Here is a 21,894-nt window from a genome sequence, read left to right as displayed (position 1 = left end):
CTGGTATTATTAAGGCTAATAATGCTGCTAATAACCTTAGTGAGCTTGGCAGAATTCAGTTTGAACTCCTTGCCGCAGTTGAAGAAAGCTAACTTTGGTAATGTGAGGGGTACGTGACTGAGTTACCAGTACCTGCTGTTTACAGGGGGCAGGAGGAGTATATTTGCTCAAATGAAAAAGGTCAAGGCAGAGGCCCATTTGCTGTTTGTTAATAAGTAATCTGAAGTACAACACAGCTTTACTGTAACAAATCGGCCTAGCTTAGCTGTCCTTCCATCACCATTATATCCAACACAATTCTAGATGAAAATGCCAGTTTAGAAATAATCCATGTTCTCATAGATTATTTTCAACATCTGTGCAGAGGATTTGTAGCTGGGGATCCACAGCAGCAGCAGCAGCAAAAGAACCTTCCATATTTTGCCAGTGCTTGCCTCGGAAACTGAGCAAAGGATGAAATACTGGATAGAGCGTGATTTGTCTCCTGGGCAATTCTCCCCTGGACTCAATCAGACCTGTGCATCTTCCCTACAGAAGTATGCCAGTCCAGAGCTGTGGTGGTAGCTGGCCCGCTTACTGCACCCTGTGGAGGTGCTGATGTAACCTACAAAACCACCTATGTCATCTCAGAGCCTGGCCCATAGTCAACAGTTAAAATTCAGACATGGGTGTCTGAGAGTGTCCTTCCAAGGGACTGAGCATGTGTGCATTGCACCTCTGCCTTTCATGGGCTTTTGTGAAAAAAGATGGTTGTTGTCCAAGCGACAGTTGTCCTGATGATTTCCCAAAATACCAAGTAGTGTGGTGGCTGGGTTCTGTTCTTTGTGGTTCACTTACTGAGCGCAGGCAGGATTCATTAGAAAATGTTTTCCTATTCATGAGACACTTGAAGTGCTTATCAAAAAAAAGCAACATTTGTGCCAGCTGCCAGCTAACCACAGATTCTCATTTGTAACTCTTAATGTTCGTGTCCTTCAGCTGCACCAGCCTGAGGCACGTTAGATGTCACACAGCTATTCCCTGAAGTAGAGCTTGTGATGTGCACACTGCAAGAGCAGGCACCACCAACACCCAGGCACCGTGGCAGTCACCACACACCCACAGCACAGGTTTGTGAGGGGCTTTGCCACGTACAGAGGTATTTCTTGAAGGAAGGTAGCTGGGGTGCACACACGAGTGCACATACACATGAGGTCACCTTTGGAAACAGGAACCACGCAGATTGCAAACTGCAATTTCTGGCTTCCTGAAATGTGATTTCAGGAGGCAGTGATCCTTTAACAGATCAACAGCCCGGTTCCAAATGCCTGTTAACCGAGGTGGGAGGGAATGAGCTTGGTGAGGGAAGACTTTCTCTACTGAGCAGGTCACATCTGGCGGTGAGCTCAGCATCTGTCCGATACCAGAGCCGTACCAAAGTCGTCTTCAGCTCCTGGGCTTGCCTCACAGGAGGCAGTGGCAGAGGAGTGGTGAGGAGGGGCTTTCTGCAGAGTCATTTGCTGTCTGGCAGTGAGCAGAGGACTGAGGCTGTGTAGCAACTGTGGAAGTGAGGAAGATGAGGAGCGCACAGGGAAGAACACTTGGGAGATTGTAGGGTCTTTGTAGCAGGATGGAAAAAGGATTTCTGCAACTTGTGTTGCAGAGTGTTCACATACATCGGGAAACAGGGCCAGTGGCTGTTGGCTGCCAGGAAAGGAGTATTTTGGATGCCCCTTCTGTTTGCCCGACTGTTCTGAGATACTGAGAAAAGGGAAGGAAGAAGGGGAGAACACGCATTGCCCAGGAAGCTGGCGTGGCTGGTGCTGCCCTGTGCGTCTGTACCTGTGTGACTGGCTGCAGCTGAATGGTTGGCAAGTAGTACAGTTAGCAGAGATTCTTCAATTGATCCGATGTGCTGAGGATGTTTATCCCAGAACACCTGGTGTGGGCAACAGGGATTGTAATGGTGGAATTGATTCCTACTTCTGTGAAGTCTGGTTGAGCTGAGAATCTGAGCAAATACCTTCTAGCTAAAGCAAGGCTACGAGGAAGGTGGCATGAAGTCCTAGATCTCGTGGTGCAACACTGCTCTGAATGAACATGTGGCCATGCTGTATGTCACATGTCCTGGCAGGGAGAGCAGCAAGAATTACTAACTGGCAGCCCTTACAGAATGGTGATGCCACATGAAAATACACGTGTTCATTACTCATGAGATACATATTTGTTGCCCATCCCCACCTTCCCACAGAATTATACACCGAGGGTTGTAAAGCTTTCTGTGCCTGTCCCTGGATGTGTTGCTGTGTCCTCTTGCTGCTCTTTGTTTGGGGTAACATCTGTTGTTTCTGTTGTAGTGAGTTTCAGGAGTCATTAGCAACAGTGATACACTTCACTATTCCTCCAAACACCAGTCAGGATTTGCTTCTTCCCCTAATACCAATAGGAAAGCTAGTGTATCTGGTACCTGAAGTAATGTGATTAGCTAGAAAACGTTAAGTACTCCCTGAACCTAATCCTGAGCATTAGTTACCAACCCCCATCAGTCTTTATGATATCACGATGGTGAATTTCTGGATTATGCAGTCTTTCATGGACGCATGGGTGCACAATGGAAAGCAAGCTTAGTGCTGCAAACAGCACTGCAGTCACACTCTGTTCTAACCAGCAGCCAGCCACGATGCCTGGGAAATTGTGCAGGTGGTTTCAGAAAATGTCTATTATCATTGAGAAGGAGGGGAAAAAAACAACAACCCTTGGGAGATTTCCCCCATGACCATCTGTTAATTTTCTCCTGAAGCCATTAGTGATTTCCATAGAATAGTGTGTTTAGTGCCCTGCAAACAGTGCAGTGGATCAGAGCACTGCATCGCTGCTGCTGGACCATGCAGCCTTCCTTGTCAGGAATTAGCACACCAACATGCTTCCTCAGCATGTACCTCAGCACTTCACATGCCTGGCAGTCATCAGCCTTAGTTCTCCAATAAGCCCTGGGCTTTGTTGCACCTCTGACAGGGGAGCACCCTTCATTCACCTGCCAGCCTTCTTCCATGCAGCTCCTGTAGCCTCTTCTGTCCTAACACAGGCCTTGCTCAAAAGCTACCATATCTGCATTCATTTAGAGGTGCTCAGATGCTTAGCTACAGCCACAGGTCACTGTAGTATTTCATGCTGTCTTAGAGATGAATGCTGAATGTGCTCATTGTCTGCAGTGCTCTTTACACTTGTATTTTGACCAATAGACACATGCTGCACAGTAAAAATAACCACCAACCTGTATGACGACTGTCAGCACGCTGTGTGTGCTCTGTAGCTAATGGTGGTCCTGGGGTCGAACCCAGCAGGGAAAGCATCTCTACCTCTGCCTTGTACCAAGCTGTGGAGGACATGAGATTGTTAGAGCAGTAGTCATACAGCATGGCTGGCAGCTGCTTCTGCTTTTAGCTGGGAGTTTCTGGTGTTGCCCAGGGTAGGGAATGCAGGGACAATTCAAAGGTGAGTGGTAGTGGAAACCCAGTGGATTAGTTTGGACCAAATTACACAGTTGAGAAGAGTTTTCAAAGCTACCTCTTTCTTTCCATGTTCTTCTGTGATACCAGAAGATGTTGCCCCCAGATCATGCCCTGGGGACAATGTGAACAGCTCTGTTCTTTATGCTGGTACCTGAGAGCAATTGCTAGAAGTAACTTGGCTCTTCCTTATGTTTCGTGTGTGTGTGCTTGGTGTGCTGAGTGGTTTCCAAAGGAACTTTCTGAGCATTGAAGCAAATGGGGAAACTGGCTGTGAAGCCATTGCTGCAGTAAGTGAAACTTAGGAGCAGCTTTTGCTTTCTGTGCAAGATAGGGTGTTTTCCAGGCATTTTTTGTGCATTTGGGTTCATGTGATGTTTCTTCAAAGAAATGTTACCATTTGTGCATTTTTACAGTAAGTAGTTCTTGAAAAATTGTTTCTTGGTGCAATGCAAATGGGCACAGAGAGCATTTTGCTATTTAACAATTACCTGAATACAGTTCTTTGCTTTTTGGAAGAAGCCAAGCTTTTTCCCTCCTCCTAAATTAAAAGACATGACAAAGTGTGTCAGGGAAAGAGCCTTACCCAGGAGGGAGTTAGTGCAGTGCTGGGGTAAGTAGGACTTGCTTCTGAAGCAATAGCAGCAGTACAGATTTTCTCAATGGTGTTTATGCCTTACCACATGCTACCTCACCAACCTCCTCATTTGTTGCTCCGAGGCCTGAGTGCCCAGGCTGAGTAACTTCCTGGTGTAACTGTTTGCAGATAGAGACTTTTGAAGTTATACCCAGGAGTGCTTTGATGTCTCATTATTAAGCTTTATGCTTTTTGACTTGTAGTGCCCACCTGCCAGCTTTAGAGCCAGCAGTCCACACCATGTACCCAAGGCAAGCCTGATGCTTCTGCACAACGTCCAAAACTGTCATTGTTGGGACCAGAGAGACTAATAGGAAAATTCAGTTTTTAAGTCTGCAGACACCCCAGCACAACAACTCCTCTGGAAGGTGAGTACAGACAGCCTTTTTGTCACAGCAAACATATTTAATCTGAAACATCGATTGCTGGCAGCCAGGAAGTGACAAACTGGGTTGCTGTTGTCCTTAGGGTCGTTGTTCCCACCTTCCATCTCTTGCAGAGCATCCAGACGATGCAGCGGGGAGCTAGGCACCGCTTGCTTGCACTCAGCAACGTGCTGTTGAATCACTGGGCCACAAAGCAAGTGCATGCGAGGGAGCGTGGCTGCCTTTCCTACTGGTTTGAGCATTCACATGGGAGTTTGGGAGCCCGGATTCTGCTCCCAGGACTGTTTATGCATTTTACGTGGAACAGTCACCGAGAAACATATAATCCCCAATCAAAGCCCTCAGGGGGTTCAGGCAAAGCAACGCCCAGTTTCTGGATCCTGATCAGAGTTAGGTGTGAAATGGGCTGAGCTGCTTGGCCCTGTCAAGACTGGGGCAGTTCTGGGCATGCATGAAGGTGGAACTCTAGATAGCTGAAGAACTTGAGAGCATTAAAAAAAAGCTGGAGATTGAAAGGGACAGACAGTGGGAAGAATCTGGGAGCTGCAGTGGGCTGTCCCCACTGGGCATTTCAAAGTGCAGATCTAGGATAAAGCCTCATGTGCTCCAATGATGAAGCCCTCTTACAGGGAAACAATTGTTCTCACAGATTTCTGAAGTAGAAACTTATTTACATAACCATTTTTTTTTAATGTCCTATCCTAGTCACTACATTTGCTTAGATTTCTTTCCACTAGGCTGCATGTGCTGAGCTGCACAATGGTGGCTGCCATATGAATAGCTTGTTATTCTTACCAAGCGTGACAACTGCTGTAGCAAAATCAAGAGCAACCTGCTCTAATGTAAACTGATTTCAGATTGCCCCTGGCAGTCCCAGCTACCTCATCTAACCTCTTTTTTTGCCAGTTTTTTTTCTTCCTTTTTTTTTTTTTTTTTTTTTTTTTTTTTTTTTTTTGACTTCTCCCCTCTGAAGACACACCCAGTGCTTTCTTGTAAGGTGTTTTATCACACTAGCTTTTCCACCAGCATCCGTAACACACGGAGAAACTTCTCTGGTATTGCCCTTGATATGTCCGAAGCCGCTTGGATTCTCCAGCAGATGCAGAATGCAGCTGCCAGCTGTCTCCTGGGGAGAGCTCTGCAGCGGTCACAGCTTGTACCCAAGAGTACCTAGCTGCAGAGCACCATAGATGTGTGCCTGGCTCTTGAGACTGTTGCATCTTTGATGCCCAGCTGTGTTTGGAACACACAGAGCTCAATTAGTTCAAACAAAGGCTTATTCAGAGGGATGGCCATGTCAGGTGGGAAGTAGTTGTTTTGCTAAGAGAGTGTGGGCAGTGAGGTGGGCTCTGGGCAGGGGGTACTGGGGAAGAAGCAGTCTGATTTGACAATCATAGCTGCCAGATTGGTGTGTACGATGGGTGTGATATAAATTGCTACCTATAAATGAATACCACAACAGCATTTTAATGAAGTGTTTTCTAGTAGCGCTTGTCCAGGCTGGTTGTGTTATGCTAAGGCTGGAGAGGTATCTCCAAGCAAGCTTCTTGGCTAAACCTTCATAAACATGGTCTCACCCAAGATCTAACTATGATTTGTTTGGATAAGAGGTTTTGCTTGTTTGTTTCTGGACGTGCTTTCAAATACATATGGGTTTTTACTTTTATTTATTTATTTTTTGCTTCTTGATCCGGGCTTTGTGTTGGTATCACAGACCCCAACTGGTGCAGAGATTAGGGCTAAATCTGTTGCTTTTTCTGGGCATTCATTGTGGTTCTGACAGCAAGTGCCTGGGTCAGCTGCGGTTTTTCAAGGGACATCTGGGGCTGTGACTCACTGTGGTGACCTGTGTCTGTGCTGAGCCTGGGAGGTAAAAATACCCTTGCACACCAGTGTATTTTGGGGAGTTCTCTGTCCTTAGCTTCTCCTGGTGTGCCGGTACACCTGGCACTGCAGCCCATGCTGCTGGAAGGCATAGCCTCATGGATCCACTCCTCACATTTGCAGTGTGATTCTGCAAAGACCCAGCAACCATTTCTCATGGTAGCTATCAGATTTTCTGAGCATTTGGCAGCCTGGATTGCTGCATATAAATGTGCGTGTATATATGGTAGGATACAGATATTGAAGTAGGTGTTGCATTTGGAGGACATCTGTTGTACACTGCTTTTACAACATTTCAGGCCAAAACAATTGTTTTATTAGAAGGTCTCACAACGTGTCCAGTTGCCACCACAAGCTGCATAAATCTAAAATAAAGCCCAGAAATAGTCTTTCTCATGCTGCCTCTGAAGTGAGGAGGTTTTGACAGTACATTAAAGACAGGCCTCTTTTTTTGCTCAGGTTGAAGATCAGGGAGAGAAAGTTCAGTTCTTTGATCCTCAAAGATAAAATCTCAGACCTGAAGTCTCTTGACTGTCTGGACTTGTGATGTATGCACTGAATTCATTCATGTTACAAATAAGTAATAACTGGCAGGTGATGCTGTGGAGATAACAGCTTAGTTCTTTTCGAGGAATCTGTAACTAACTCCAGCCAGGTCTCCGGGATCAACAGCTGTTTAAAAAAAAAAATTAAAAAATAATCAAATAATTTTGGTTGGAAAGAGCATCTAGAGGGCTGCAAACAACCTCCTCAAAGCAGGGCTAACTTCAGCATGAGCCTAGGCTACTTAGGGCTTTGTTGTTAAATGTTGGAAGTCTCCATGGGTGTAGATGTTACAGACCTCTTTGGGCACCCATTTCAGTGCATGTCGGCTTTCATTTTGAAACATTTCTCCAGTTATATTCAATGGAATTTCTCCTGCTTCAGCTTGCGGTCGTTGCCCTCATACTGTGCACTGCTGATGAGCATCTGGTTCCGTTACCTCCTGTGCAGCAAGGGTGCAATTGGCCGTCACCACTGCACAGGCTCCCAGCTGACTCATGATGAGCATTTTGTCCACTGGGACCCCAGCTTCTTTTTTCAGTGAAGCTCCTTGCTAACCACTCAGCTCCCATCCTCTGCTGTTGCACAGATTAATTCTGTATTGTGTGCAGATTTTGTCTTTCTCTTTGATATATTTGAGGAGATTTCTGTCAGGTTAGTCTGCTGAAGAGCAAGTGGATGGCTGTCCTGTCCTCCAGCATAATGATCTACACCCTAAATGCAGTGTCATGTGCAAACATGCAGAGCACGCGTTGCACCCTTTCATCCAGGGTGTTAGTGAAGACAGGCTCTAGTTTTGTCCCTTGAAAAATGCCATTTCTTAATGCAATTAATTAGAAGTCTAGTTGTTGACCATTATTGCCTTTTGAGCTTCATGTGCTTTTTCCAGGCGTGCTGTGGACCATCCATGAAGTCTGTACCACCCCAGTTTGTTTTGGACAGGAGACAATGTTACAGGCTATTCTAAAACCAAAGTAAGTGACATCCACAACATCCCTAACTTGTTTATCCAGCACGTCATTTCAGCACAGAAGACAACCATGTTGGCCAGGTACAGTTTGACCTTAGTAAATCCATGCTGCCTGTTCTGAGTTGCATTCTTGTCAATGTGTTTGGAAATGGCTTCCAAATGAATTTGCTTGGTAGTGTTCCCGGATAAAAAATGTACTGATACCTTAAAAATGGTATCTAGCTCTTTGCTAATGCTTAGGCTAATCCCTTTCAGAAGAAGCCAGTTGATTACATGTGTGGAGTTTGTGACACCTACAGCATGAGCCTGATGTGCTGGTTGAGGGAATTTTTGGTAGGGAGCGGCTGAGCAGGTCAAATTCAGAAGCAACCTAAGCAGGACACACCTACTACTCCTCTGTTGGGATTCCCTTTCTTCCCAGCCTGGCCACCAAGAGTGACCATCCTAATGTTGTTGCTATGGCTTTTGTGTTACCATGAAGCAGTTCTAAACAGAAGAAACAAGGAGGAACCAGATCAACGGATGATAGAGTGTGGTATTGTCTGACGCTGGCACCCAGCAGGGATTTGACTGGTTTTGAAAGAGGAAGAAATAAAAAAGAAGGTTAGCTGTTTGGAGAGTTGGGTGCAGGCCTGGTCATTTCTAGAGAGCATGAGTATTTCAGTCAACAGGAAGGGTCAGGCACTTGCCAAAATACACATTAGCACAATGGCCTATAGCAGGTTGAATTCACAGAAGACGGTTGAGTTTCACTAGATATGCTCTGGCAAAGCCTTTTTCCTGCTCTGGCCCTGCAGTCTGACCTGGTGACTTCTCAACCATTTTCTTTCTTACTTTCTATCAGCATACTTATCTAGCTATTGTAGTTCAGGCCCTTGTGAACCGATCTGGTATACCCTTGGGTGACTTGAAGCTCTCTCCTTGTGACAGATAACAGCACTTGTTCCCAGCCAAGGTGACACCTCTGAAGTCTTCTGAATCACTCCTTTTGTATGGAGAACTCTTGGTAATGCTAGTCAGAACAGTGGAGGGCTGGCAGGAGTCACTGGTGTGTTCACAGCTGGAAAGTTTGGCAGACCAGATATGTCCCCTGTAACTGGAACTAGAGCAGGTATTTGCAACTGAGGAAAGAGGCAGGAAGGTGTAGTGGTGGGAGGCAATGAGCCTGAGTGCATGAACACTTGGGCAGGCAGCATTGCACATGGCTTGCTAATTAGACAAAATATATTTAATCCTGTCATCTTTTACTGTACCCATATTAATGTGATTGAGCAGCTGAATTTCTGCCTCATTTGCGATCTTCTTACCTAGCGCATTAGAAAACTTTCAACAGTGGCACACAGAAAAGCAAATAGGACATCGGTGTAGTGATGAGCCTGCTGTGCATGTGCAAATCCATGTGCATCTCTGAAGGAGACGCAGTCTCAGGCGTGTTTGGTTAAGGTTTATATTGCTCTGCTCGGCAGGCTGAGGTTTGAAGGTCTGAAGGTAAGTGTGTGTGTGTACCTGCATGCTGGAGTGCAGTCCCTCATGCGCTAATGAAATCTGACTTGCTGGGTCACCCTCCTGCTTCATTTGCAGTGACACAATATCATTTAAAGTTGTTTGCTTATTACAGAGATAATATCACAAGGTGTGGTGCCCTGATGGGAGCCTAGCAAGAAAGTAACACTCATTCACCCACCCACCTTTGGCAGATTGTCTGAGGGTCCCTCATTGGCTTCGTGACGGAAAGTGGTTGATTCACCTCCACCCAGCAGTAATTAGGTGTTGCTGCCTATGGAAGTTCCCATGTTTGGCATCGGACTGGTAAGCCTAGAACTCATTGTTGAGATTCACTGCAGAGTAAAACCATCACTCTTTATTTTATATTCAGCCTAGTAAGTTACTTAGTACGTTATATCATTTACTTGTGAATTTTATATCATCATTAAAATGCTCTTAGGTGCTGTTACCCTGGTATATTTCACAGCAGCTATTTACATGCAGCCTTCCCATCAAACAGGGAAGCAGTTCTGGTAGCAAAAATTTAATTATGTTCTTTCAGAACAGTGTCTTTTTTTTTTTTTTTTTCTTTTACTGTAGCTCCTACTGCATACAAAACAGCTCCTTCCAGAAGGGCTTTGCCAGCCCCCAAAAACTGATCGTTTCAGCCCCTGAGCTTTAAGACACAATTGCTCCCTTGTCAGTGCAGTTCTTACCGAAGTAGGCTGGCTTGGCAGGTCTCCACTTCTTCTTTGTTTAAGTTTATATATTTTTATATCAGAAAGGTAGTAAATTTGACAAAAGAGGTTTATTCAGACTCTAACTGTACAGTTTACCACACACACAAAATAAGATATCCAGCACACTTTGTTTTAATTTATAGCATTGATGCCAAGCTGTTAAAATACCGGAGTTAGTCCACTTCTCCCTGACTTGACCTTTTGAAACCTCTTCTGCATCACTGTGCCATGCTGAGTTTTCTGTTCTGCATCCTCCATCTTTTCAGGACATTGTTGCTATAAAGTGGGAAGACTTTAACTGAAGTGAGCCCAAGCTCATAGGGTCCCAGTCCCCAGCATGCGGGGCTTTCCCTGGGACAGAGGTGTGGGACTCTGGGCACCTTTGGCAGCTTGGCTGATGGGGCCTCTGTTGGGTGGAGTCCTCTGAATGGTTCAGGTGTCTCCTCACTCAGGTTCTGAGTGTCCTGTCACTATGGGGAGAATTTCCCAAATGGCATCAGAACCCACGTTAACCTCTTCGGGGTCAGGCTTCCATTTGGCTGAGCCCTGTGTCCTGGGGCACCCAGAGCTGCTGTGCTGGGTAACCTGTTTCATGGAGCGAGCACTAAATCCAGAGACCTTACTCAACCAGTGGGTTCTCATTTATGTACTAGATTTAGTATCCAAATGATCCTATAAACACAGCCATGGAACAGGAGCTGCAATCTGTTTAGCAAGGTCTGTTTCCATGTATGTTCATCAGTGAGTTGGGATCAGAGTGGGTGTAGGTCCTGGGGATAGGTGACTGGAGTTAGCAAAGAAGAAAGAGGTGTGGGTGGATGGAGTAACATTTCAAAAGAGAAGGTGAATTCACAACTCCACTTTTTCTACCTGGTCTACAACAGTACTCCTGCTGCAATGATACATGGGGTCTGGAAAATTGTCTCCTAAAGCTCAGTTTAGTGGAGGGAATAGAACAGCAACTGCAATGCAGGCAGGAGGAGTCGATTCACTCAGTATTATTTGTTAACATATGAGCTTCTCTACCTTTGTAGGCATTGTAATAGCAGTGTCATCTGATACAGGCCTGCAGCATATCAACTAATGGGCACAGTGCTGCTGGGAGGTTCTCAGACAAGGTCAGCAACAGCCAGACCATATACTGAAATCCTTGCTATAAAAGCAGCTTTATTTCTGACCTGTATGCTGGGACTGTCCAGCTTCCAGCCCCATGTTTGTCCTTTGGTGCCTGCCTTCCAATTGTGAGGCTCTGCTTTTCCCCTGGGCAGTACCCAGGCCAGAGTGTGCTCTGTGAAAGGGTAGTCAAGTTGCTACACTCTGCTGACAAGAGTCACTTAGCAGCGTCACATAGCAGGCTGGGATCCACAGGTTTGTCTAAGAGCCCGTCATGTTCAGCACTATGAAAGCCAGTGGGATGGGCTGCCTGAATCCCTTTGGTTCTGATGCAACTTGTTTAGTTTTCTTCAGCCACATCTGCATATGTCCAGCACCAGCATCGCTGAGTGTCTGTGCCTGTGCGTTCTGAAGCACCTTCCCTTGGAAACAGCGGAAGGACATCACCTCCTGTGCTTGATGGGATGCACAGTCTGTGCTCAGCAGTGGGTGCAACCAGAAACCAGGCTTTGGGAGCTCTCGTTTTGACTGGCACAGTCTGGTTTGAGTCCTGTGCATGACTGCCCAGTTCTGCTGCTTACCCTTCTTTGGGTGAAGTGACCCTGGTTTGGCGGGTCGCACACCCACACCTCCAAGCTGTCCCAAAACTAAATGGTGTGTCATCACCTTTGTGCTCCTCCCAGCTGAGCAGAGATTGGACTTCACCTCCCCTTCTTGTATCAGAATTGTCAGTCTCAGCACAGACTTACATATATTTTTTTGATTTGTACATTAGGAGGATTTTGCATCATAAAATGCTGTAATATCACAGGCATGTAATTGATGACTGGAAGTACTGAGATCACTGGCTCTCAGTGCAGTAAATAGAAAGCAGCAAGGTTCTGCTGTTCATTTCCAAACAGGTGAGTGGGAACTCTGAGAGCAGGAGCGATTAGTGTGTCTGCAGGTCTGGTTTCTCCTTTCCCTGAAGTGAAGGTGGGCGTTAGTCTGAAATGTGCAACATCCACATCATGCCTGATCTAAGATTTGCCAATGTGTGCTCATTGCTTTCTACTCTTTAGCAATCAAACAGAAACTTTTCAGCTGGTACCTGCTGGGTGACAGACAAGGTTTGAGAAATAACCTTTCGGTCACTATTGCAATATTGTGAAAATGTTCTTTGGTGATAAGACAGCTGCATCATATGAGTAGAGCCCATTATCTCAGCACAACCTGGATTCCCCAGTATGGCTCATAGATTTTTTGTTACTAAAAATGTGCAGAGGTGCACTGGGTGGTCATGTACAACTTGCATGAGAAATGTATCAGATGGACGTGAAACTTACATTAGCGTGTTTCCCTGTTATAGAACCGTTTAAGCTTAGTCCTGCTTAAACAGCCTTGATGATAAAGGCCACACTGCTTGCTGTGGGAGGGGGACTGGATCATTAATGCTATATGATAAAAAGGCCTTGTGTTACCAGTGCTGTGATTGCTCAGGACGCAGCTGGCACTCTAGTTATTTTAAGTTTCAGAATTTGTATTATTTGCCATATAAACCGTTGTAAAAATGAACGTAGCGATATGTAACAGACAAAGGTATCTTCCCACTGAAGCAGTGTTGAGTCATTATGCATTACCACCAAAGGAACAAGCGAAGTTTTATCAGCAACAGTTGGCAGTATTTCTATTACATGGCATTAACCAATAATTTCTAAAAAATGCCTGTTAATTATGGCATTCAGCCCTTGCAGGCAGTTCTATCGTACAAGTGCAATCCAGTATCCAGCCACCAGCTGAAGACTGTAACAGCCTTTCATTGTCGCCAAATAGTCATAGAATCATAGGATGGCTTAGGTCAGAGGAGACCTTAAAGTCCCAGCCCAGTTGGCATGGGCAGAACTGCACCCATCAGATCAGGCTGCTCAGGGCCCCATCCAACCTGGCCTTGAATGTCTCCAGTGATGGCACATGCACAGCTTCTCCAGGCAGCCTGTGCCAGTGCCACAGAATCGTAGGGGTTGGAAGGGACCTCCAGAGATCATCGAGTCCAACCCTCCTGCCAAAGCAGGTTCCCTACACCAGGTCACACAGGTAGGCGTCCAGGCAGGTCTTGAACATCTCCAGAGGAGACTCCACCACCTCCCTGGGCAGCCTGTCTCAGTGCTCCATCGCCTCACTGTAAAGAAGTTCTTGTGCACGTTTGTGCAGAACTTCCTATGCTGCACTTTCTGGCCGTTTCCCTTTGTCCTGTCTCCACACACTGCTGAAAAGAGGCTGGCCTCGCCACTCTACCCCCCACACCTGAGTAAAGATTTTCTTCCTAACATCTAACCTAAATCTCCCCTCTTTTAGATTAAAGCTGTTCTCCTTTGCCCTGTCTGTCAGACCGCCTAAAATGTCAATCCCCCTCCTGCTTGCGAGCTCCCTTCTGGAAAGCCCAAGTGAGCTTTTTCTTAAGGTAAGACCATTTCTTAAGCTGATTCCTTTCTGAGGAAGTCACTTTTATCACTGTTGTGTTTTTTTTTTAATTTTAATTTTTGTTTTTGTTGGTTGGACACTGTCAAGTAACATTCAGAAGAGATGCTTTACTCACCGCTACCTCTGGGCAGCTCGTCTGGCTGGCACACAGCCTGCCAGCTTGGGGCAGCTGCTGAGCTCCAATATGGCACGAAATCTGTGGCTGGGCTGCTGGGCAGCCAGCCTGGCTCCAGAGGCTGCGTGAGCTGCCGTCCTCACCGCAGCCCTAACACCAGCAGCAAACTGCAGGTCCTGGGGCACAGAGGTTGCACAGTGCTGTGTCTGCGCTGCAGCACCCAGCGCCATCCGCCCAGGCTTCTGAGCTGCACTTTGCATCCCTTGAACACTGAACCCCCATGCTGCATAGGGCAATGGGGCTGGTGCGTTGCATGCTGCTGCAGCCATCTGCTGCTGCTCTTCAGCTGCTCTCTGGAGGTGTCTGCTGGGCTCCCAGTACATCTGAAAGATGTCACATCGTGCCACGAAGCTTTATCTTTTGGCTACACAAACATGTCCTAGAATGCACAGAGCAGGAGCAGATAAGGGTAAATCTTCTGTCGGTAACGGTAACAGTGACTGAAAAAAGTGACGTTTGTTTTGTACTTATCACTTTGTCTAGTGGTAATTATTATTGCTATTGTTAGTGCTTAAATTGCAATATCACCTGAGGCTGCCTAGCTAGCCTGGGCTCCATTGTATTTGGCACAAACACATCCAAACTTCTCCAAAAAACTCTCAGATCAGAATACAAGTGACTTAGGATGGCAGAGAGGAGGGATAAAACCAAATGAATACAATTAAGCTGGGCACAACTTAGTCATTCTCTTGGTATAATTATGAAATGGACAAAGGTAGTGCCAAATAACCTCAAATGCCCTTCTAGCTATAATTAATTATATTGCATAATAATAGTGTCAGTTTAAACATTGTTTAAAAGCGATGCTTTGCTCAAAATTACAGCCACACTTAGATCTTGCACAACAGACAAACACATAGCAGTGTCTTGACTTCCATTTTCTATTTCATTGTGTCATCGGTGCATAGGAAAAGCTCTTGACCAAAGAGCAGTCGGTGATACAGCAGTAAATAGAAGTGGGCAGATAGATCTGTCTGTGGTATATGAGGAGCAGGTAAATATTAGAAGTGCCCAGAGTAGAAGCAGGTACAAAGGGAGTGCCCTTTGCCTGCATTTACCCTTGACTACACCACTTAGAAGAGTTGCATAATTGATACAATTGAACCACATCAGGCTCTTACTTATAGAACATAATGAAATGGTTTTCAGCATTGTGGATCATGCTACATGGATGATTGCAATATATGCATCCAGGCAGAATAAATAAAACCATTTCCCTAAGGTATTATGTCTCTTCACCTTCTCTGGTTGCACCAGGACTTAATTCTGAGAGCAGTTCTTTGGCGCAGCACGTAACCCTGTGCTGCTGCTGCTGCACGCACTGGTGCAGAGCAGAGGGCCTTCCCTAATGCTGAGGGTTTGCAGTTCCCATGCAGTACATGAAGTGCTGTCAGAAACTGGTGGAGTTTAGGGGGCACACATACACGCACCGCAGGCTATGCAGCACAGACCCCTGCATCATACTTAAGTTTTTCCTGTTTTCAAACACCTGTTAACCTGTACGTGACAGAAATGTGGCTCGCCTGTAGGAAGTACAGCATCACAGGCAGCATTATTTGATAGCTGCTGAGTGATGGAAGTGGGAGTGAGGCACAGAGTGGTTCCTGGATAAACAACACAGGGGAGCTTCCCCCCTTCCCCCCTTCTTTCCCCCTCCCCCAGTCTGCAATAATCGCTCATTACTAGGTCTTACTCTGTGGCTGTGTCTTCCAGGGATGACTGTGGGCTACAACAGAAGCACGAGTATCAGGTGGCACTGAGAATGAATTGCCATAGAAGTTACATAGAATATAGTGCTGTGCTATTATTTTCTCTCTTTTTTTGTTGTTGTTGTTGTTGTTGCTTTGACGGCAAAACTATAGCTCATTTAGAAGTATTCCTCTTGCTGGATGCTTTGCCCATTGTTACATGGTGTTCTGCTACTCCTATTGCATCATTTGAACTTGGCCTTTACTTATGATGCTACATTGTTTTCTATATACACTTTATAATTAGAATTACTAATTGCAAGCTTGCCTGTTGTCTTTAGTTGCTTTTCAAGAGCATTACTTGCAAAAATATCACAGTTACACAGTTCTTTTCAATTGTTCAGCAAATATTTTCATAAACAGAAGAGAAACCAGGATTATGTTTTTAACTTAGCAGTTTCTGACCTTTAGCTGGTGTGCAAAAATACATGAACCACAAAATGGAGTCTTTTCAGAAGCTGAAGTTCACCTCATCCTCCTTTTTCTTTTGAATGATAATAAAGAGAACACATTAGGTATGGTGACATTTTTCCACCAGCTGTTACTTTTGACGTTAATTGGTGGGGTTTTTCTGATATGTAGAACTGCTGCATAAATGTTATATTGTCACCTTTGTGATACGTTTGGGAAACAGCACACAGAAAGTGTCCATGCAGTGTAATCGTTCTGCAAGAAAACTAGTCATTTCCGTACACATGCTGCAGACTTAAACACAGCGATCTCATTTTATCATTTGTTATTTGATGATGATTCAGTGGTGTTATTCTGGTGAAAATTGGAGTACAGCAGTGAATCAGCTCACTGGCTCTGCTTCACGCTATCTAAAAAGAGGATCCACCTACAGGTAAAGTATGATCACTCCACGAGTATCTCACGGACTGCAATCTGTCCTGGCTTGTCAGGTCTTCATCGGAAAAGGATTGCATGGGTTGAAAACCAAAGCACACGCTGACTGCCGCTTTAGTCAGTGGGAGCACTCGTGAACAAGGTGAGCTGGTTTTGGCTTTTCTAATGACAAATCACTCCAATACTGGAGCATAGGGTTACTCTTTTTTTTTAATTGCTGATGCTTTCATTACCTGTGGCTGCCACGGATGGAGAGAGCAGCACCTCCACTGCTTTTCGCCACTTCCCCAGGAGGGCTGCAGGGTGTAGGGCAGTGCTGCGCTGGGAGCGGAGGAGCCGGGCGGCAGTGATGCTCTCCTGGCACGGCGCAGCGCTGGCGGTGGCTGCAGGGAGACACCTCCCACTGTGTTTGTGCAGCATTGGTGGTTAGATCTGCTGCTACAGCTGTTTCGTTGGCAGCCACCAGCTCAGCTTCACTATTACGCTTCAGTAAAGACTCAGTGGAAATAATACTGGAAAGCATATGTAGGTGAACTCAGCACGTTCTTTCATTGTGAGCATGTCACGATTTACTAACCAGCCTCTATTCAAACTGCCAAGTAACTTCCCTCTTCCTTATGTCATTCCAGTTGGTTCCTTTCCCAGAGTTGTTCTTAAAGGACATCCCACAGAAATCTGCTCTCAGCCAGTGCCTGCAGATGTAGCCCTCTCCCACTTGCATGAATGCTGTGCACTTACCTCTCCTGCACCCCGTTAATGGATCGATTACTGGACTGAGCCCAGCTGTGTGATGGTGCTGGCACACTCAGCAGGAAGCAGCAGTTCTTGCTTTGAGCATCAGCCATCACAGAGGACCTGAGCAATGAACTGAGTGTGTAGATTTATTTGCAGGGTGAGGGATGAGTAAGGTAGGCGCCTTTGATACATGGAGGGACTGGGAGAAGGGGCTTTGCTGGATGCCTTATGACTGCCCATGGGAGACAGCTGGAAAAGGTCTTCTGTTTCCACCACATGGTAAGAGCATCACCTCAGGAGTGTCCCTGCTGCTGCCCACACCCAGCAAAGCCTTGGGCCCAGCCTGGCTCAGAGCTCAGCTCCCAAACTCACAGTGCAAGCGTTGTCACACAGACTGCAGTCCTCAGTGTGACATCGGCACTGCTGGCCACCACGGATTAGGCATGAGCTTTTTCACCCTGCCGAAGGTGCCTTTGGGGTCTTCAACCCCGGTGACAGCAGGTGAAGGCTGACAGCGCCTGCTGCTGTTCAGCTGGAGGGAGCTGATGGTGCCAGGCTGCAGGGGCAGCTGGGTGACACCATGTAAAAAGCAGCAAGTTGCTGGCCATCTCAGCAGAGGGGGGAGGGAGGCCATGACCTGCTGCTCCCCATTGCAGGCACAGCCTTGGTGGCAAAATTTGGCTGCAGCAGATGAGAGATAAGCCCTGCGTGTAATCACACCACACAGCCTCCAGGAGAGAAGCGAAGGCTGCATTCTGCTGTAGGCAAAATGGCACCCAGCCCCTACCTGCACAGTTGTCATTGCCAAGGAGACACCAGGTGAACTCAGGAAAAGTGAAACATCGTGAGAAAAACTGGGGAATGAACCAGAGAGACAGAATCTTACAATAACACCAATGTAAACACAGGCCTAGTTTTTATCTTGTGCAGAGAGATTGTTTTTGAGAACAAATGCAGAGTGAAATGAATTCATAGACCTCTGTACCAGGTGCAATCATTAGTCAGTAAATGAATTACACATAATTATCTGCTTTGTATTTAATTCACTTGGCTTCCAGTTTCTTACTCTTCGTACAGTGAAACTCTCTATCTCTCTCACACAAACACACTCTCCATGGGCAAGGAGGTTTTGGAGGGCTGCCATCATCCTGACTCATGAATCAGACTCCATGATTTGAATGATATTTATCTAAGCCTGCAAACAAAGAAGATGGCTATGTGTCCAATGAGAGAATAATTATTGTTATTATGTTTATAGAGCAACAAAGTTGGGAGTTAGGACCCCGGGGGAAAGGTGGCAGGAAGGGCGAGCTGGGCAGAGGCAGGAGGCTGTAGGCAGTGTTTCAGTGCAGGGATGTGCCAGGGCCTTAGCAGGGCTCCCCGCTTCTGAGTCACCTCTGCCAGGCATCGCTCAGCGGCCACGGCAGGCAGTGAGGTGATGCCTGCTTCTGTGGGATGCTTTGGCAGTGGCTGAAAACTTGGGGTTGGCTCAGAGCATCCTGCACAGGTCCACCACCAAGGGGACAGAGGACATGGATATGCCTGTGTGGCACATCCAGGAAGGGAAAGAAACCTATAACAGGGAAAAGTGTCCTTTGCAGCTAGCGCAGCTGCTGCCACAGCAGGTTGCTGAGAAGCAAAAATGTCCCTTGGCATGGCAGCGGGCTCACCTTGCTTTGTGACTTCAGTGCGAGCGTGGGCAGAGGAGGACTGCTCATTGCATGGGAGAGCTCTGGGTGCTGTGACAGTGCCATGTGTGAGCGAGGTCAGTGCTCTGTGCATCTGTGGCAGTGCTGGAGGAGACTGCCTGTTAGTGGCAGGCAGTAAGCTTGGGAGAACAGGTAACTTGAATCCCGTATTTCTAAAATGCCACTAAAGCTTCATCATGCCCTGTGACACCCGCTGAGGTTACAGGGACCCACCCCTGCCAGGAAGGGCATCTGATGTGTGTGTGCCTGCACAAAGCTCACTCCTCTCTGTTGGGCCCATGGAGCAGGCCTGGTCCCACCTGTGTTCACAGCTGGTGACAGGTGATGGTGACGGGGCTCTCCTTCGGCTTGGCACCACCAAGCAGCCCCTGCCCAGCACAGCCATGGCTCTTGCTGCAGAGCCCAGAGATGAATACCAGACTGGAAGTGCCTTGGTTTGTGATTAAGTGCCAGCCATCATAAAGGCAAGTGGCCCTTCTGTTGAGAGAATCAGAAATCGAAGTACCGTTTACCTCTATTAACACAGCTTTAGATGGTAAAGGTGGAGACACCTTGCAGCCATCTCTAATCCCCTTTAAGTTACAATACAAAGTCAGGGAGACAGCAGCACAGACAGCCAGGTGAGAACACCCAGCAAGGCAGCAAATGTAGAACAAATCCCACATGGGGAACGGGCCATCCTGCTCTTGTTCTGCAAGTATTGGTGTTAAATGCTTCCAAATTTCGCCCCGGTTATTGAGAAGGGGATGAAACCAATAACTACTTGATAATCAGTGCTGCAAAAAATGCCACTAAAAATGGAAACTAACTCGATGCTACTCCGATCAAACCACTTGTGGAAACAAGTTTCATCTTGCTGGATGTTTTAACTGATAAATAAATTCGTGTTAATATCCCAGGAAGAAACACGGAAAGGCTTTGACCAATGAAGTACTGCCAGTGCAATGGTATGAAATGATCCTCTGGATCACAGAGCATTCCTTGGGGGACATGTCTTGCAAGCGCTGGCTTTTTTAAACTGCAGTAAATCTTCCTTACTTAATTCCCTTTTCAGAATAACTTAAATTTTCTGGAGTAGGTTGATAGAAAATATCTGTGTGGTAACATTAACAGCCCAGAGGGAAAAAAAAAGTTTTTATAGGAGAGCAATCAAAATATTGCTGAGACAGGACTGGCCACGAGAGGAGAAACAGTGGTTTCTGGACTTTTGGTAAAGCCCAGGAGTCCTGCACCAGGACTTCCTCCATCTCACAGAACTGCTGCATGGCCCTGGGAACGGCTCCCAAAATATGTTTGTTTATCAGTTGGCCTAGTACAAATATTACTGCTCCCCACACATTTTGTCTACAAAGCATCTGAATGCCCTTGAGTGGAGGAGGTGAAGGAGGAGGAGAAATAGTCCAGCACTGGTCTCCGTAAATAACACTGCATAGGCAGCAGTTCCTGCATCTCTCACCCTCTCTCACTGATGCACAAAGGCTTTATATTATTGTTAGGAGGAAAACATCAGGCAATACCCAGCCTGAGATGGCAAGCAGTCCCGCTGCTTATGGTCTCAGAGAAATAATGCCGTGACGCACGAGAACAACAACGCCACAAATCCTTCTTTCTGAGCAGGTTGACAGAAAGCAGCAGTGTGAGGCCATAGCTGCTGCTTCGTCACAGACACCACATCCAGCACACCTGCTCCTGCACACCTTGGGGCTGTTGCTGGACATAGTAAGCCTTCAACTTTTCTTAACATTGCAACACAGATGGCAGCTGGCTTTGTACATCCGAACACAGTCGTACTGTCGTGCACCACAAGACCACAGAGCAGCCATGTTCCTCACTGTCAAACCCAAGGAGGTTTCTGAAAAAATCACTCTGCAGATGGCAGAGCGCAGCCGTGGGGCCAGCAGTGGCCTAAACATTGCACAGTGTGGGCAAAGCAAGTTCAGGGCTGCCTACAGCTGCCTGCAGAGATGCACTTTTTCAGCACGCTATATGCACTGACCATCAGGTCCCTTCTCAGTGTGAGCACTGTCTATTACGGATCGCTAAGGAAATACAAATTTCAAATTCCTAGAGGAATTTTTTCCAATTCACAAGCTGTTCAATGTTAACAAAGTTATACATTGGAGTCAGTGACAAAAGAGCACAGGTTAAGCAGCAGAGATGTGAGATAAGCCCTACAGCTGCTGGACTTGTCTGGCTTCACTGGAGTAACTCAACAAGTAATTTACAGAGTATTTTAATAGTCTGTACTTGTGGGGATTGTACTAATTTTTCACGAAGATACTGAAGTAATTTACAATAGCAATATTGTTTACCAGCCCAGGGAAGGTTGTATCACAGAGCCATGTGTGCTTTGGATGGCTTAGAAGGAGATGGAGTGAAGGAGTGGAAAGAACCACATCCTTCTCTTGATCACAAATCACTCGTGTTTGTACCTGAAAGACCATAAATGTGTCTGTTTGCAGTGTCCTGGCACACAGCCTGGGAACTTCCATTAAAAGATGTAGCTTCACCGCACTGCAGCTCCCAGTGTCAGACATGGCATCTTCAGCGTGCAGAGAAAAGCTTTGACATTGTGACTGTGGCAAAAAAAAAAAAAGCCTGATTAATCTGGCAGTAGAGTTCACCATTGCTTTCCCATAGGGCTGCTGGGGTATTTCTCCTCTGACCTTGCAGCACACCCTGGCTCCCAGCTGTTACATTATTCCATTTTGTCCTGTTGCACCAGCCTCGCTTTAGGACAAATACATGAATTTGTGTTTTGGTGATGTGAGGCAATCTAACACTGACCTTGTGTGGTGCTTCACACAGACGTAACGCATCCTCTGAAGCCAGGGGGAGCATGACTTAACAGCTAATGGCAGGGCAGGTCATGTCCTCCACGTCCCGGGCACAGGAGGCACCTGTTTGCTCACAGCCCGACCTTCGCAACCTCCTGTCTGCAGTGAAGGAGTCAGGACCTGGGCTCCCACTGCAGT

The 21,894-nt window shown here is 46.5% G+C and overlaps 1 protein-coding gene and 1 long non-coding RNA gene across 25 annotated transcripts in view; one reads left to right on the top strand and one right to left on the bottom strand.

Moving 5' to 3' along the window:
• The window catches only part of LOC122161794, a 31,528-nt gene extending 13,295 nt beyond the window's left edge, over nucleotides 1–18,233 (top strand). For 4 of the 8 annotated variants that reach the window (XR_006169300.1, XR_006169304.1, XR_006169303.1 and 1 more), the window contains 6 exons: nucleotides 4,329–4,493; nucleotides 7,828–7,912; nucleotides 9,527–9,717; nucleotides 13,581–13,686; nucleotides 16,532–16,617; nucleotides 17,105–18,233. This is a non-coding gene — a long non-coding RNA (uncharacterized LOC122161794). Of the gene's footprint in view, nucleotides 1–4,328; nucleotides 4,494–7,827; nucleotides 7,913–9,526; nucleotides 9,718–11,167; nucleotides 11,252–13,580; nucleotides 13,687–16,473; nucleotides 16,618–17,104 lie in introns of all 8 variants that reach the window. The other 4 variants (XR_006169302.1, XR_006169299.1, XR_006169301.1 and 1 more) reach the window with 4 other exon arrangements.
• LRP3 (LDL receptor related protein 3) overlaps nucleotides 18,108–21,894 on the bottom strand; it is a 212,708-nt gene continuing 208,921 nt past the window's right edge. For 15 of the 17 annotated variants that reach the window (XM_042821441.1, XM_042821457.1, XM_042821443.1 and 12 more), the window contains one exon: nucleotides 18,108–21,495. The gene's annotated coding sequence lies outside the window, so the exon portion shown is untranslated. The remainder of the gene's footprint in view (nucleotides 21,496–21,894) is intronic. The other 2 variants (XM_042821444.1, XM_042821447.1) reach the window with 2 other exon arrangements.

Source organism: Centrocercus urophasianus, unplaced genomic scaffold (assembly GCF_019232065.1).
Source record: "Centrocercus urophasianus isolate 14NV4802_14NV808 unplaced genomic scaffold, USGS_Curo_1.0 seq_2, whole genome shotgun sequence".
Taxonomy (NCBI): domain Eukaryota; kingdom Metazoa; phylum Chordata; class Aves; order Galliformes; family Phasianidae; genus Centrocercus; species Centrocercus urophasianus.
Note: the sequence above shows the minus strand (reverse complement) of the source record. Positions and strands in the feature narration are given on the sequence as shown.